At 42.7% G+C, this 18,314-nt stretch overlaps 1 protein-coding gene across 4 annotated transcripts in view; it reads left to right on the plus strand.

Annotated features, from left to right (window-relative positions):
- SLC23A2 (solute carrier family 23 member 2) overlaps positions 1-18,314 on the plus strand; it is a 147,993-nt gene that overhangs the window by 27,902 nt on the left and 101,777 nt on the right. For 2 of the 4 annotated variants that reach the window (XM_008018966.3, XM_073007121.1), the window contains exon 2: positions 1,199-1,325. The exons of 1 other annotated variant lie outside the window; for it this stretch is intronic. The gene's annotated coding sequence lies outside the window, so the exon portion shown is untranslated. The remainder of the gene's footprint in view (positions 1-1,198; positions 1,326-18,314) is intronic. One more of the 4 variants, XM_037990682.2, reaches the window with a different exon arrangement.

Raw genomic sequence — 18,314 nt, forward strand, 5'->3', positions numbered from 1 at the left:
GTGTTGCCCAAGTAGGACTGCAGTGGCACAGTCACAGCTCACTGCAGCCTTGACCTCCTGGGCTCAAGGAATCCTCCTGCCTCAGCCTCCTGAGTAGCTGCGACTACAGGTGTGTGCCACTGCGACGAGATTTTGTTTGTTTGTTTGTTTTTTGTTTTAGAGATGAGGTTTCACTATGTTGCCCAGGCTGGTCTTGAACTCCTGGCCTCAAGTGATCCTCCCATCCCAGCCTCCCTATAGTTGTGAACAACCGTGCCTGGCCCCAAATTGCTATTTATTTATTTGTTTATTTATTTGAGACAGAGTCTCACTCTGTCAGCCAAGCTGGAGTGCAGTTGCACAATCACAGCTCACTGCAACCCCAACCTCCTGGGCTCAGGTGATCCTCCACCTTTCACTCTCCCAAGTAGCTGGGATTACAGGTGCACGACACCATACCTGGCTAATATGTGTGTGTGTGTATATATGTGTGTGTGTGTGTGTGTGTGTGTTTTGTAGAGACCACCCTATTGCTCAGACTGGTCTTGAACGCCTGGGCTTAAGCGACCTGCCTGCCTTGGCCTTCCAAAGTGCTGGGGTTACAGGTGTGAGCCATTGTGCCTGGCTGAAAATTGTTTTTTTATAGGTGTTCTAAAATACTATCTTTCAAAATACTTTGTAGAAATGGAGAGTGGATTTTTTTTTTTTTTTTAGACAGAGTCTTGCTCTGTTTTTTAGACAGAGTCCAGCCCAGGCTGGAGTGCAGTGGCACCATCTTGGCTCACTGCAAGCTCTGCCTCCGGGGTTCATGCCATTCTCCTGTCTCAGCCTCCTGCGTAGCTGGGACTATAGGCACCTGCCACCACGCCCGGCTAATTTTTTGTATTTTTAGTAGAGACGGGGTTTCACTGTGTTAGCCAGGATGGTCTCAATCTCCCGACCTCGTGATCCACCTGCCTCGGCCTCCCAAAGTGCTGAGAGTACAGGCGTGAGCCACCACGCTCGGCTGGAGAGTGGATTTTTAAAGAACTGAAGGTGCAGTTTGTGACCCTGCCTAGGGACAGGCTGGGGTCTTGGAGGCAGTCCATAAAAATGAAGAAGTAGTAATAGAGCAAATTCTAAACTTGAACATGACTGGGTGAAAAATAGACTCCATTCATGCAGAGTGCCTCCTGCTAGGTTTGTTATTACTTTAAGTTTACCATTTGCTTTTCTCCAGCTAGGTCTTGACTCCACTAACGGGGACTTCTCATACGGCTTTGAACTTGGACCTTGGCGCATAAGCAAATGTAACTCAGCAACTGGTAATGGAAAGCATATGGACAGGTCTACGCCACATCACTTAGGTGCGTGTAAAACACAATCTCCGGTTGTGTTTCCTTTTCTTTTCTTACTTTTTCTGAAACAGGGTCTTGCTGTGTCACCCAGGCTGGAGTGCAGTGGCATGATCGCGGCTCGTGGCATCCTTGGCCTGCTGGGCTTATGTGATCCTTCTGCCTCAGCTTCCCAAGTAGCTGGGACTACAGACGTGAGCCACAGTGCCTGGCTAATTTAAATTTTTTTTTTTTTTTTGGTAGAGATGGGGTCTTACTTTGTTATCTAGGCTGGTTTCTAACTCCTGGGCTCAAGTGATCCTCCTGCCTCTGCCCCTCAAAGTGCTGGGGATATAGGCGTGAGCCACCATGCCTGGCTAGTTGTGCTTCATGGTAGAATTGGGCTGGCAGCTCTGTAGCATTAGAACCCTTTTGTACTTTACCTTACCTTTGTACGTTTTTTACCTGTCGAGAACAGTCTAAATGCACAGCCTTTGGAATAATGAATTGTTATGTTAATGTTAATGATAAGGTAATGGACTTCTTTAGGCCAAATTCCACGTAAGTAGATTAAACTAGAAAATAAACAGGCACAGTCTTGCCACTTATATTAATTACAAAGTAGGAGGTAAATATTTTCAGTTTTCTTTCATGCTTTTGACTTTATTAACAGCAAAAATTTGTTGAGTACCTCCTGCTCTTGGGGCCCTCCATGAGATTTATACATGAGGACCCTGGAGTAGAAAGAGATTTAAGAATTGTTTCCTCGCCCCTTTTCAAGCATTCTCTGCAGTTTAATTAATGAGACTAACCACATGTACATTACTAAGGCGCATTCTTTTTTTCCTCCTCCTGCTGTTTCCCTTATCCCCAAAGCTTGATGAACATTTTGATTATTTTTAATTTTTTGCTATTATAAGCAATACTGCAATCAGATTTCTTCTTGGGGAAAACATCTTAGCAGTAATAGTGATGGGCACAGTGCATGACCTGTTAAAAATTTGATATATATTGATAAATTATCCTGCAGAAAAGCCGCAAGTATTTCATATCTGCTGACACATTCTCTCAGATACTCTGCTTCTGGGTGTGGTGGTGCCCGCCTATAGTCCCAGCTACTCTGGAGACTGAAACAGGAGGATCACTTGAGCCCAGGAGTTCAAGGATTTAATGAGCTCTGATTGTGCCAGCGCATTCTAGCCGGGGTGGCAGAGTGAGACCCTGCCTCAAGAAAAAAAAAAAAGGATGCTGTCAGATACAATGACTTGTTAAAACTAAATTTATTCAGTATGGTGGATGTAAAATGTTATGTCAGTGTTGTTTTAAACAATTTTATGTGCAGTAAAATTTACTTTCTGTGTACGCTTATAAGAGCTTTTACAAATACTTAGAGGGGATCACTCCTTTTGAAAAAATTTTTAAGACTTCTAATAAAGGCTGGGCGTGGTGGCTCACATCTGTAATCCCAGCACTTTGGGAAGCTGAGGTGGGCAGATCACCTGAGGTCTGGAGTTCGAGACCAGCCTGTACAACATGGAGAAACCCTGTCTAAAGTACAAAAAATTAGCCGGGCGTGGTGGCGCATACCTGTAATCCCAGTTACTTGGGAGGCTGAGGTAGGAGAATTGCTTGAACCTGGGAGGTGGGAGGTTGTAGTGAGCTGAGATTGTGCCATTGTACTCCAGCCTGGGTAACAAGAGGGAAACTCTGTCTCAAAACAAAACAACAACAAAAAACCAAAAAAACACTTCTACTAAAGAAGTCTCTACTTACTACTAAAAACAAAACAAGGCTGGGCATGGTGGCTCACACCTGTAATCCCAGCACTTTGGGAGGCCAAGGTGGGCAGATCACGAGGTCAGGAGTTCAAGACCAGCCTGGCCAACATGGCTGGTGAAACCCCATCTCTACTAAAAATATAAAAATTAGCCAGGCGTGGTGGCGCACACCTGTATTGCCAGCTACTCTGGAGGCTGAGGCAGGAGAATTGCATGAACTCAGAAGGCAGAGGTTGCAGTGAGTCGAGATCGTGCCATTACACTCCAGCCTGGATGACAGAGCCGGACTCAGTCTCAAAAAATAAAACAAAAAAAAAAAAAAAAGAAAAGAAAAATATACATCCCAACATTTTTAATGATTTACCTTGTCAAGCCTATTTACTTATTTCTGAAGGAAGAGGACACCTGGCTCTTTTCTTAGAGGTCACCTTTAATTCCAGGTCTTTCTTTGAAATCACTCCCTTAGTTCATCCTTTTTTCTCATTGGCACTTTCACCATCACAGTTGCCAAGGTCCTTTTCCTTGGATTAACACAATAGCTTCTTGATCTCCATTTTGATCCCCATTATCCTGTGGTGGACGACTGCTCTCCTTGCCTGCCCAGAAACTCATGTTGCATGAAGCCGTTCTGTGTTGATGTTTGCCTTTCAAGGCTACTTTGACTCCACAAAGGTTATTCTTCCTTTGCTTCCCTGCCCTCTGACCTCCAGGTCCTGGGGTTAGGCTGTTGTGTTCAGCGCCCAAAAGCCCATCATTTGCCACCTACCTCTGGACCTCCCTGGTGGCATCCATCTTGGGATTCCTGCCATCTTTCAAGGCTGACCCTAATCTCACTTCATAAACGTCATTTCTGACAACTTCCAGCCTGGAGTTCCAGTGTCCCTGAGCTCTCCTGCTCAGTTTGATGGTTGATGTGTTTTCTCTTATTTGCTAGGTGTCCGGGCTGTACCATCAGGTGGGAAAGAGCCTCAGCATAATGTGTCTCCATCTCCTTGCTCCAGCCCACCAAGGCAGTCAGGGATTTAGTTGGATGGTTGGTGTCATTCCATTTGCCTTGAGATGATCAGTACAGATCCTGAAATGTTACGCTCTTACTAAACTGAGAAAAGAGGAGGTTTGCTCATACCTTTCATTTTCGTCGTTAACATCATACAGATGACCGTTTAGTGCCTGGCTTTCATAGCTGAGAACACCCACTTTGCTTGGTGCCTGAAGCCTGCAGACTGGGTGCCTGGTTCTGGTCGAAGGGTATTTTAGCATTTGCTAGAACCACCACAGATGCTGCAGGACTCAGATATAAACTGGATCAAAAGTTTTGAGCAGTGAAGAGAATTTTCTATTTTATTGGTGCCTGATTTCCAAGAAGCCTTATATCGGGAAATCCTGGTGTTTTTGGTTCAGAGTCTTTGTGCTGTTGACGTCAGTGTCTCACTTTCTCATTACCAGACATGTTGTATAAAAATGCTGCGTTGCTTATGGTTTGATCAGTAGCAACAAGATAATTAAATATTTACTGGAGAAATTGGGTGGTTTCACAAACCTATGTAAACACTGATGGTGATTATAGAGCTTACATAAGAAGGTAAGGAAGGAAGATGGAACAGTTGTGTAACAGTTACTATGAAAGAGATTCCAAGCAAATTAGAGCAAGTCTGGCCTTTTCAACTGGTTATTTTGGAAAATCAACATGTTAGTGTTGGATTAAGACCAGCTGTTTATAAATTGTCTAAGTTGTTTGCTGATTTTTCTGTATGGTATTAAAGAAAAAACATCAATAGATTTGTCTCAGGACTTCTAACGATAATCCTTTTTAAATACACATGTTGTTTTAGGTTTGCCGTAAACTGGAACTTTCAGATCAATAGCAATAAAGCCTTTCTGGATTTGAGTAGTGTTTACCTTTGGATGGGCCCTGTGTTTTATTTAGATTTCTCATACTGGTTCTGGGCTTCCCTCGAAGAGCCCCTGCCTCTAGCCCTTCTGACCTTTTGTCTTGCGCTTCTCGTTAGCACAAGATTTCTGCTTCTGGATTTCTGCTTTGGTCTCTTTTATATCTGCCTCCTTCCCTCGTCTCAGTTCTGTGTGTGGAAAATTAGGTTATGGCACCTGCTCCCCATCATGTTACCTACCCAGCTGACTGTGTAGGATATTAATGATAGGGTTGGCTTTGATGTTTGGATAAAGATGGCCATGTCTCTGTGTGTGTTTGTGTGTGTGTGTGTGTGTGTGTGTGTGTAAAATCAAACTATCAAAAGTTTACACATTCATAGGATGTGGTCTTATCATGATTACCCTGGTTGTGTGCTCTGAAGTAGCGTTTTCTCTTTCCCTGATATCCACATTTTTTAGACTAGCAGTACCTAATACCATTATAATGGAAGTCACATATGTAATTTTGAGGTAGCTACGTTAAAGGAAAACAAGAACAATTAATTTTAGTAATATATTTTACAAGCTGATATATTAAAAATAATTCAACACAATCAATATAACATTATTAATGAGATAGTTACATTCTTTTTTATTTTCATGGCAACCCTTTAAAGTCTATTGTGTATGTTACATTCATAGCACACATCAGTTGGACCAACACGTTTGAAGTGCTCAGTAGCCACCTGGGGCTGGTGGCTCGCACATTGGATAGCACAGTTACCACGTTGCTTTATTTACCACTGAGCAATATGTTTTCAACTTCCAAGCTCTTGGAGTTTTCAGTATTTCATAATGTAAGCCCCCTCTATTTCAGGGACCATGTAGTAATACATACTCACACTTGAACGATGCTACTAAAGCTTCCCCTTCCTCACCTTTTTCCTTTCAAATTTAGATTTTCAGTTGCCTGGAAAATGCATATGAACCAGTTCAACAAGTAAATTGATCTCCCCTGCCGCCCCCTACCTCAGTCTATTTTTCTTTTTTACCCAAGAATCACAAATATGTTCTATAGCTTATAATTCTTTTTTTAATTTCTTTTTGAGACAGGGTCTCTCTCCCTCTGTTATCCAGGCTGGAGTGTGGTGGTATGATTATAGCTCATTGAGATGGAGTCTCACTCAGTCACCCAGGGTGTAGTGCAGTGGCAGTCTTGGGTCACTTTAACCTCAGCCTCCCGGGTTCAAGCAGTTCTCCTGCCCCAGCCTCCTGATAGCTGGAATTACAGGCGCATGCCACCACGCCCAGCTAATTTTTGCATTCTTAGTAGAGACGGTGTTTTTCTATGTTGGCCACACTGGTCTGCAACTCCTGACCTCAAGTGATCTGCCTGCCTTGGCTCCCAAAGTGCTGGGATTACAGGCCTGAGCCACCGTGCCCAGCGAGGGTGATGCTTCCTCTTCAGCTTCCCTGGTAGCTGGGACTACAAGCACGCACCACCACACCTGGCTAATTTTTTGTAGAGACGGGGTTTTGCTATGTTACCCAGACTGATCTTGAACTTCTGGGCTCAAGCGATATGCCTGCCTTGGCCTCCCAAAGTACTGGGATTACAAATGTGAGCCACTGGGTCCAGCCAGTTTGTAATTTTGACAAATTAAAGTTTGGTTACAATGAATGAGTCTCATTTCTTTTTCAAATAAAGAAGATCTAGGAAATGTGAAGAAGTATGATAACTAATATTAGATAAAAATAGCCCTTGGAAGAGTTGAGATCCAAGAATAAAAAGGATTTAAGGAAAATCAGGAATCCCTGAACACGGTAGGTTTACCGAATGTGAAGACCGCTTACCTTTTGACCACACCTTTGGTTTTCTGAGTTACTCAGGTGCCATCAGCACGCCCTTAGGAATGAGAAATTTAGCCTCCTGGTTACCAGGAAACTCTAACCCTCCCAGCACTCTCCCCAGGAGCACACTGACTATATCAATAGGGTGTTTTTTCTCAGCACTGCTGTTGACTGCCAGAATTTCTCTTCTAGTTTGTCTTACCCGTATATTTATTTCAGTGTTGTCCTTAGATAATGGCTCAAGCTTTTAAGAATTATGAAAGTGACATATGTACACTGTAGAAAAATAAGGGGAAAAAACCACATACAATCCCATCATCTGGAGATAATCATTTACTATTTTGGTATTTTCCTTTCTTTTTTTCTCTTCTTTTCCCTTCTCTTCCAGTCTTCTCTTTCTTCCTTTTTTTCTTGTCTTCTTCTTCTTTTTTTTTTTTTTTTGAGACAGAATCTTGCTCTCGTCACCTAGGCTGGGGTGCAGTTGTGCGATCTCGGCTCACTGCAACTCTACCTCCCGGGTGCAGGGGATCCTCCTGCCTCAGCCTCCTGAGTAGTTGGGACTGCAGGACTGTGCCACCACACCTGGCTAATTTTTTGGTGTCCCTTTGTTTTCTGCATGTGTGCACACACTGAAATGGGATTATCAGGTTTGTTTTGTAAACCTGCCTTTTTCTCAGTTTAATAATGCACTCCATACGTTGCCATGTCAGTCACCCATGTTTTAATCTCTGAACTATGCTCATGTAAGAATGTGCCCACAATTGTACCAACCAGTCGTTTATTTTAGGCATTAATATTTTCCCGTCTAGTTTTGGATTACTCTAAGCATTATTTTAATGAACACTCACAAAATGAAAAATCTAAGCCTGTTTTAATTATTTTGCTAGGATAAATTTCTTAAGAGTGAAATTGTTAGGTCAAAGGCTATGTGTATTTTTAGAGCCTTTGGTGATGTTAAATTACGTGACTCACGCCTATAATCCCAGCACTTTGGGAGGCTGATGTGGTCGAATTGCTTGAGCCCAGGAGTTCCAAGACCAGCCAGGGTAACATGGCGAGACCCCATCTCTACAAAAAATAGAAAAATTAGCGCGTGCCTGCAATCCCAGCTACTTGGGAGGCTGAGCGGGAGGATCACCTGAGCCCAGGGAGGTCAAGGCTGCAGTGAGTCATGATCGTACCACTGCACTCCAGCTTGAGCGACAGAGTGAGACCCTATCTCAAAAAAAAAATAAAAAAGTTAGGGCAATTATTACTCCACTAGCAGTATATCCAAAGTGCTTGTGTGCTAAAGGAATGTTAAAAATTATTTAGTAAATTTATAATTTGTTGTGTAAATTATAAATGGTACATTTTATTTTTGCCTTTTTGATTTTTTGCTTTTTTTTTGAGACAGAGTCTTGATGTGTCACCCAGGCTGGAGTGCAGTGGCACTATCTCGGGGTTCAAGTGATTCTTGTGCCTCAGCCTCAGGAGTAGCTGGGGCTACAGGTATGTGCCATCATGCCTGGCTAATTTTTGCATTTTTAGTAGAGATGGGATTTCACCATGTTGGCCAGGTTGGTCTTGAACTCCTGGCCTCAAGTGATCCACCTACCTTGGCCTCCCAAAGTGCTGGAATTATATAGGTGTGAGCCACTGCGCCTGGCCAGATTTTTTTTACATTTTTTAATAAGAAAGCTTACATATGGTCCTATTACTGCTGGCAACAGAGAATCATAGTAAAGGAGTTATGGTAGCCTTAGGAATTCTTAGAGCCATACAGACTACTTTTAAGTGTGTGTGGCTATGACTAAGGGGTCCTGAAGCCAGCGTGCCAGAGCACCTGTTTTCCTGGCCTGGTGGCTTGCTGGATACATTTTTAGGTATATACCCTCCACTTATCTTCTGCTGATCACCATTTAGGAACTGGATAGACCCAGAAAACGTGGATCCCTGGCTTCATGAACCTGAGAAAAGCATAGCTTTGGATAACGAAGAACATTTGGCATGAATTGTGCCCCTTGCTTTGGGAGAACAGCAAAGAGTGCAGTGAGTGGTTTGGATTTTGAGGGGTGTGGAAAGGATTTGCTGAGGAATTGATATTTATATTCTTCAGGTGTTGCAGTATTTCCAGGTAGAGGGAATAGCAAGCAGGCTGTGTCCTCCAGCCTTAATTCAACTACTTTTGTTAGTTTTGAAGCCTTTTTCCTCTTTGCCATCATCTGGCAACTTTTTTTGAGACAGAGTGTTGCTCTGTCACCCAGGCTGAAGTGCAGGGGTGTGATCTCGGCTCACTTGCAACCTCCGCCTCCCTAGTTCTAAGCGATTCTCCTGCCTCAGCCCCCACCGAGTAGCTGGGATTACAGGTGCGTGCCACCACACCTGGCTAATTTTGTATTTTTAGTAGAGCTGGGATTTCACCATGTTGGCCGGACTGATCTCGAACTCCTGACCTCAGATGATCCACCTGCCTTGGCCTCCCAAAGTGCTGGGATTACAGGTGTGAACCACTGCACCAGGCCATCTAGCAACTTCTTGACCTTTCTTTATGCCCCTTGAATGTTGGCTTCTGGCCTGCCACATTTTTTTCCACTGTGTCTTCTAGCATCATCTCTCAGTCGTTGGCTCATCCGGTCATGAGATCTCACTGCCCCTTTACCTTTTGCAGGGAGTTTTACTTCCAGTTTATATCAGCTCTCCCAGGCCCAGTCATCTCCCAGACAGCACTTTGGGATCCTGAGCTGGGAGTGTGTCTACACACCCTGTCCTACCTAGCTCTCATTTCTCCCCTTCACTGGTCCTGTGCTCCAACTCTGTGGTGCTCTCTAACTTCCTCTTGCCTCTCCAGTCCTTTTTACCTGCTGTGGACGCCACAGGAAATCACGTGGCTGCCATCTCACTAAATGGTCTCCTCCCTCTCTGAGCTGCCTCCAGAACTTGTCAAGCTCTCTCAGGCCCTGGTCCTACTATTCTGTTTTGTTTTGGGCTGGTTGAACTCTGCTGGAGAGAAACCAGACAACAAGGTGACTTTCTCTATTTCACATTATGAGTTCTGGGCTCAGCTGGACTTTGATTTTTTTTTTTTTTAAATAATATCATTTTTCTCGTCATTTTTCTTCTTCCATAGCCACTTCTGTCCAATCAGATACCCAGCATTTCTACTCTCAGCCATGACCTCTGCTTCTTAGTTCATTAAGAAAACAAGTGATCAGATCAGCACTTCCCCAACTTCCTGCCCTCCTCTCACCTCATGCTGCCTTGCGTAAGGGCAACTGTCTGCATACATCTCTACCCACAGAGGCTATGAGGCAATCACTGGAGATGGTCTGTGTGGAACTGTCCGAACAAATTCTACAAGTTTTCCTATCAAGGTTACATGAGAACTGCTTTTCACTCCCTGTGGCATAGAGAATCTCTGGCTGAGGGAGATATGTTTGTGTTTTCATAAAAGACAGTATTTTAGAAGTGATATGACACTAGGAGGGGGTTAAATCATCCCCAAAATTAAATCCCCTCCCAAGATGATAGAACTCATCAATGGCACAGTCAGGGCTGGAATCTCAATCATGTCCTCAGTGGCCTGTCCTGATGTGAAATAAAAATACTTTAGATCAAAGGTGTCCAATCTTTTGGCTTCCCTGGGCCACACATAAAATACACTATCACTAATGATAGCTGATGAGCTTAAAAAAATCTCAAAAAATCTCAGATGTTTTAAGAAAGTTATGGATTTGTGTTGGACTGCATTCACAGCTGTCCTAGGCCAAGGACTGGACAAGCTTGCTTTAAATAGGCCCCACTCTGGGGGCTGGAGGTAAAGAGGGCGTCAAACTTATTTGTAATTTAAGAAATAGATAGATTAAGTGTCGTGGCTCACACCTGTAATCCCAGCACTTTGGGAGGCCAAGACGGGCGGATCACGAGGTCAGAAGATCGAGACCATCCTGGCTCACAAGGTGAAACCCCGTCTCTACTAAAAATATAAAAAATTAGCTGGGAGTGGTGACATGTACTTGTAGGGAGAATTGCTTGAACCTGGGAGGTGGAGGTTGTAGTGAGTCGAGATCTTGCCACCTCACTCCAGCCTGGGGGACAAAGCAAGACTCTTTCTCAAAAAAGAAAGGATGTATAATCAGAGAGTAAGCCTTCTTCCTGTCTGGTCCTGGTCCCATTTCCATCTCTGGAGGCAGCCACTTTTACCAGTTTTTGTGTGTTCAGATTGTATATCCTTTTAAAGATAGTCTTTGGTTAAACGTTTGTTTTTAATTGTGACATTTCAAATATAAAGAAAATAAAAGAATGAAACTTACCTGCTGGATACTGAGACCTAATAAATCTAAACATGTTATCATTTTTGCTTCAGGTATTTTGTTTTTGCTTTTTAAGGAAATTGAAACATTTCAGATACCTGGTTTGTCCTCTCCGCTAGCCTCATCTCCCTCTTTCTCTTCTTCCCAGAGGTACCTTTACAGTCCATATCTTTACTTTTGTGTTACACGCTTATATATTCACAAACCAACATATAATAATGCTTGCGTGATTTAAAACCTTAAATAGTTGATCTCCTGTGTGTGCATGTGTGTGTACTACCACCTACTTAATCACTCTGGAAAATGTTCCCAAATGTTGGTACAAGTAGCTAGAGTTCGTTTATTTTAACTACAGTATTTTATTTCATTGATTAAATGTAGCATAACTTACTTAAATATTCTCCTCTTGAAATAGCATAATGAACAGAATGACTGTCCTCACCTGGGTGGGTTTCTCAAGGGTGGAGTATGCTAACTGGCCTTGCTGGATCATAGTGCCTACACGTTTTCAACCAACTAAAAATTACCAGTGGTTCTCCCAAGTATTTGAACCAACTTTCTTCTCTGGCAACATGATAGAGGAATTCCTGTTTATTCACAGTCTTGCCAATACTTCATATTACTAAACTCTTATTCTAGACTTATCTGATGAATGTGAAATGATAATTGTGTTTTAATAGAGATATGCTATGTGGTTTGTGGATATTCACTAGTTGATGTTTACTAGTTCAAGGTGAATGTTGTTTCCAGGTTTTGGCTAGTATAAATAAAGCCACTAGAGGTCAGGTATGGTAGCTCACAGTTATAATCCCAGCACTTTGGGAGGCTGAGGTGGGAGGATCACTTGAGCTCAGGAGTTTGAGACCAGCCTGGGCAACATAGCAAGACCTCATCTCTACAAAAACAATGACAATAAAAAAAAATTAGCTGAGTATGGCAGTACACATCTGTAGTTCTCTCTACTTAGGAGGCTGAGGCGGGTGGATTGCTTGAGGTCAGGAGTTTGATGCTGCAATGAGCTATGAGCCTGTCACTGTAATCCTGCTTATGTGACAAGAGTGAGACCCTGTGTCTAAAAATAAAAATAGCTGATATGGTGGCTCATGCCTGTAATCCCAGTGATCCAGAGGCCAAGGTGAGAGGTTCGCTTGAGCCTAGGCAACAGCCTGGGCAACATGATGAAACCTCGTCTCTACAAAAATTGCAAAAATTAGCCAGGTGTGGTAGCGCACACCTGTAGTCCCACCTACTTGGGAGGCTGAGGTGGGAGGAATCACTTGAGCCCGAGAGGTTGAGGCTGTAGTGAGCCATGATTGTACTCAGTGAGAGTGATGGCACTCCAGCCTGGGTAGCAGAGTGAGACATTGTCTCAAAATAAATAAAAATAAAAAATAAAACCATTATTAACATTTATGTACATGTTCTTGTCTGAACATAAGGTTTCATTCAGCCATAGATACCCAGGAGTAGTATTGCTGGATCTTATGGAAATATATGTTTAACTTGATAAGAAATGACTGAATGGTTTTCCAAAGTAGTTGTACCATTTTGCATACCCGCTCAAGAGTATGAGGGTTCCAGTAACTTGTCTTTTTTTGTTCTAACCATTTTAATAGGTATGTCATACACCATGTTTTTTTTTTTTTTTGAGACAGAGTTTCGCTCTTGTCGCCCAGGCTAGAGTGCAATGGCACAATCTTGGCTCACCGCAACCTCTGCCTCCTGGGTTCAGGTGATTCTTCTGCCTCAGCCTCCTGAGTAGCTGGGATTACAGGAATGTGCTATTTTTTTTTTGGTATTTTTAGTAGAGATGGGGTTTCTCCATGTTGGTCAGGCTGGTCTTGAACTCCCGATCTCAGGTGATCTGCCCACCTTGGCCTCCCAAAGTGCTGGGATTACAGGTGTGAGCCATCACGCCTGGCCCTTTCATACAGCTTTTTAATCCAAAGAATGAAATTTAAAAATCAGATTATATATTAAAGTTATTTAAAGTAATTGAATTTTGCCCTTCTTGCTCTTGGATGATCTTTTTTTCTTTCTCTTTAATTCAGAATCAGAGCATTGTGTTAGGGTAACCAAATAGTGAAGAGATGGTATAGTACAGCAGAACATTTGCAGCCACTCGGCCAGGCATGGTGGCTCACACTTATAATCCCAGCAATTTGGGAGGCTAACGCAGGTAGATTTCTTGAGCCCAGGAGTTTGAGACCAGCCTTGGCATCATGGTGAAACCTTGTCTCTACCAAAAATACAAAAATTAGTCAGTCTCATAACCCGGTTTCAAAAAAAAAAAAAGGTAAATATTTGCAGCTACTGCTAGAAAATTAGATAAATGTATTTTCTTGCTGAGAAATACATGGAATTTTTCATTTACTAGTTGGACTATTTTATTTCTGGAAAATGTGTATTAAAACTTTATAGTGAAGAATGTTAAACCTCCATTTTAATGTTAAACCTCCATTTTAATCCACCTACTGGTGTGATTTCTCCCCCTCCCCTCCAGGCTTTGAATAAGATTTAGTTTGAGGATACTCGTTCCACTACTAAAAACAAAAGTGCAGAAACTACAGGAGTAGGGCAGCAATCTTATTTTACAGAGGCATTTTCGGCTCACTGGTTAATGACTTTCCTACACATACAGCACCATGCATGGTGTCCAGTGAGGGGTACAGATGCCAGTGCAGTGATGCTTCACCACTAACCCTTCTACTGCAGCCTGCTAACTAGGATACACTGTAATGTGAGTCTTGAGCTGGAATCATGCAGGCAGTCTTCACAGTGGGTTTGCTTTGAGAGTTGGATGAAGTGTTTTTGCTTCATTGCTGGAATTGTGGTATGTGCTTGTCAGCACACATTCTGAATCATGCCTTGAGATTATGGTTGAGTGGCCAGGCTTTAAGTGTCTGCCAGAGAAGCCAATTTAATAAGTTTTCGATAGTCAAGGTGAACAATGAATTTATTCATTTCACCCAGATGCTTAGCTTTTACCATGAACCTGCTATTTGGTTCATCTGAAGAAAAATAACTTCAACCTTCTATTCCCCCACCATACTCCCTAGGTTAAGAATATGTACTGATCTTGTGTTTCCTTTGAAAAATTTGGAAACTAGGGTTGTTCCAAATGTGATGTCTTACCAGTGCTCTTTGCAGATTTTTTTTTTTAAATGTCCGAATTCTTATTCTTAGAATGGACATAATATACAATTTTTTTTTTTCTTGAATGTCAGGTTTCTTTTTTTTTGTTTGAGATGGAGTCTCACTCTGTTGCTCAGGCTGGAGTACAATGGCCTGATATTGGCTCACTGCAACCTCTGCCTCCCAGGTTCAAGAGATTCTCCTGCCTCAGCCTCCCTAGTAGCTGAGATTACAGGCACATGCCACCATGCCCAGCTAATTTTTGTATTTTTCTGTAGAGGTGGGGTTTCACCCTGCTGCAGGCTGGTCTGGAACTCCTGACCTCAAGTGATCCGTCCGCTATGGCCTCCCAAAGTTCTGGGATTACAGGCGTGAGCCACCGCACCCGGCCTGAATGTCAGGTTTTTTTTTGTTTTTTTGTTTTTTAAATTGAGACAGAGTCTCTTTCTGCTGCCCAGGCTGGAGTGCAGTGGCACGATCTCAGCAGGCTGCAACCTCTGCCTCCCAGGTTCAAGCGATTATCGTGCCTCAGCCTCCCAAGTAGCTGAGATTACAGGTGTACACCACCACGCTTGGCTAATGTTTGTATTTTTAGTGGAGAGGTGGTTTCACTGTGTTGCCCATGCTGGTCTCGAACTTCTGGCTTCAAGTGGTCTACCCATCTCAGCCTCCCCAGGTGCTGGGATTAAGGGCATGAGCCACTGTGCCCATCCTGAATGTCAGGTTTCTTTATTCTTTTTTTTTTTTTGAGATAGTGTCTCGCTCTGTTGCCTAGGCTGGAGTGCAATGGCATGATCTCGGCTCACTGCAACTTCTGCCTTCTGGTTTCAAGGGATTCTCCTGCCTCAGCCTCCCGAGTAGCTAGGATTACAGGCGCCCACCACCATGCTTGGCTAATTTTTGTAGTTTTAGTAGAAACGGGGTTTCACCATGTTGGCCAGGCTGATCTTGAACTCCTGACCTCAGGTGATCTGCCCGCCTTTGCCTCCCGAAGTGCTGGGATTACAGACATGAGCCACTGCACTGGGCCTGTTGGGTTTTTTGGTGGGGGGGGTATAGTTTTAGCTGCTGTAACATGCTGGGATGACACAATCGAAGTGTTTTCCTCACATAGTCTATCCCCCACTTTAAAATTTCTAGAGTATTGATTTTTATTTTTAAAATGAACTTTTAGAGATAGTGTCTTGCTCTGTCATCCAGGCTTGAGTGCAGTGTCGTGATCATAGTTCACTGAACGTTGAACTCCTAGGTTCAAGCCATCCTCCTGCCTCACTCTACTGAGTAGCTGGGATAACAGGCACACCTCACCATGCCCAGGTAATTAAACAAATTTTTTTTTTTTTGCACAGATGGGGGTCTTGCTATGTTGTCCAGGATGGTTTCAAACTCCTATCCTCAAGTGATCCTCCTGACTCAAGCCCCCCAAAACACTGGGAATATAGGCATAAGCCACCATGCTTGGCTTCTTAGAGTGTTGATTCTTTTACATAGTCCAAGGTGGTTCCTGCAGCCAGTAAGAAGAGGGAAGGGAGAGGGGAGGTCATGCTTATTTTCACGCATATCCGTTGGCTAAGGTTAGCTGCATCTAGCTGCAAGGGAGGCTGGGAAATGTTGCCTTAATTAATTCAGTTGGTTGTGTGCCCCAACTTAAAACTAAGGATTTTATTAGTTGAATTACTAATCGAATGGCAGAGAAGGGCCCATGGAGACACTTGGTTGCCTCTGATACCTCTTAATGAAATATAAAGTTGCTACAATAAGAAGAACAGTCAGTAATTGGAAACAAATTGAATATGAAATGACAATGTGTTTTCATTTTGTCTACTTTTCTGTATGTTTGAAATTTTCCAAAAGAGATTTTTAAAAATACTACATTTAGATTTCCTACTTCTACCAAGTGCCAGTTAGATTTTATAACACTAGAGGGTGCTGTTAATGCTAATTTGCTTTTAGCATTTCTAGCATCTGCCCCCTTGTTTTATTATAGAATCAAAGTGGGTTTTGTCCAGCTGATAATCTTGAATCTCTTTTGCTGTTCTACACAGTTTTACAATAGCAGGGGCACGGAAATGTCAATATCTAACATTATCTGGAAAGACAAAAATGATGATTACCAAATGTGGAATTAAAAGAAAAACATTTTAGATTTTATTCATAAAAGGAAAACAAATCAGAGATTGTGTTAATCAGATTAGATATTTTCAAATGCGAAATTATTTCTGAAAACTTAAAAGTTTTTTTCTTGTATTTGTCCATGTTTAGCATTTTAGTTGTTTTGCCCTATTTTTTGTCCTGAGTTTACTAACCATACATACATACTAAGATTTGAGCTATTGCTAATTTTTCCTCCTAATATAAGGAGAGGGGCATTACTAAAATTTTAAGAATGTAGATAAACACAACAAGAAACACTTGTAACCCCTATATTCTAGAGATTACCACCATAAACTGCTTGGTGCATAGCCATTTTTTTTTTTTAAAAGCACAGTTGCACATGTATATATACAGTACTTTTTTAAAGAAAATTATTTTTGAGACAGAGTCTCACATTGTTACCCAGGCTGGAGTGTGGTGGCACCATCTCCGCTCACTACAGCCTTGACCTCCAAGCTCAAGCGATCTTCCCACCTCAACCCTTCAAGAAGCTGGGACTAAAGGCGCACCCCACCATAACTGGCTAATTTTTTTGTATTTTTTGTAGAGACGGGGCTTTAGTATGTTTCCCAGGCTGGTCTCGAGCCCCTGAACTCAAGTGTTACTCCTACCTTGGTCTCCCAAAGTGCTAGGATTACAGGCATGAGCCATCCCACACAACCTATACAGTACTTTAAAGAGAGGGGAATCAGGAGTTGGTGCTCATGTATGGGAATTTTTTGTATATTCATTTTATAACTTACTATCTTTCTGAAGTATCTTATTCTAGGGTGTGTGTGTGTGTGTGTGTGTGTGTGTGTGTTTACTCATTTTCTGGGTAGACAGACACATTACCTATAAATAATTCTTTTGCTTTCCCTTCTCCATTATTTGAATGTTCAAGAATTTTTTTCTTCATTTTAGAAATAGGGTCTTAGTCTGTTGCCCAGGCTGGATTGCAGAGATGCAGTTATTGTTCACTGCAGCCTCAAACTCCTGCAGTCTCCTGCAGTCAAGCCAGTCCTCCTACCTCAGCCTTCTTAGTAGCTGGGACCACAGCCGTGCACCACCATGTCCAGCTAATTAAAAAAATTTTTTTTTTTTTTTAATAGAGACTAGGTCTTGTTATGTTGCCCTGGCTGGTCTTGAACTAGCCTGAAGTGATCCTTCTGGCCTCCCAAAACAATGAGATTACAGACCCGAGCCACTGTGCCCAAACAAAATCTTTTTCTTTTTTCTTTTTTTTTTTTGAGACAGAATATCCCTCTGTCGCCCAGGTTGGAGTGCATTCTTCTGCCTCAGCCTTCCGAGTAGCTGGGACTACAGGCGCACACCACCACACCCAGCTAACTTTTGTATTTTTGGTGGAGACAGGGTTTCACCATATTGGCCAGGCTGGTCTCGAACTCCTGACCTTGTGATCCGCCCTTCTCGGCCTCCCAAAGTGCTGGGATTACAGGCGTGAGCCACCGTGCCCAGCCCAAAATCTTTTTCTTATCTTCCTGGTTAGAACTTCTAGAACAGTCTTCTATAATGCCACCCACCAGACTCCTATTTTTGTCTTTAAAGGGCACCCTGCAGGGTGTTGTTTGAGTTATGTATCTCGTTGCCTTTGGTATGAGATTGGGGTTCTTTTCGAGGACTTTTTTCTTCTATGTCTAATGTGCTAAGAGTTTTATTCAAAAATTGACATTGAGTTTTACGCCTTTTTGGTTTCTTTCTGTTTTTTTCTTTTTTAAGACGGAGTATCGCTCTGTCACCCAGACTGGAGTGCAGTGGCGCAATCTTGGCTCAACTGCAACCTCCACCTTCTAGGTTCAAGCAGTTCTCCTGCCTCAGCCTCCTGAGTAGTTGGGATTACAGGCGTGCGCCACCAGGCCTAGCTAACTTTTTTTTGTATTTTTAGTAGAGACGGGGTTTCACCATGTTGGCCAGGCTGGTGTCAAACTCCTGACCTGAGGTGA

The sequence above is a fragment of the Chlorocebus sabaeus genome, chromosome 2, assembly GCF_047675955.1.
Source record: "Chlorocebus sabaeus isolate Y175 chromosome 2, mChlSab1.0.hap1, whole genome shotgun sequence".
In the NCBI taxonomy this organism is placed as follows: Eukaryota; Metazoa; Chordata; class Mammalia; order Primates; family Cercopithecidae; genus Chlorocebus; species Chlorocebus sabaeus.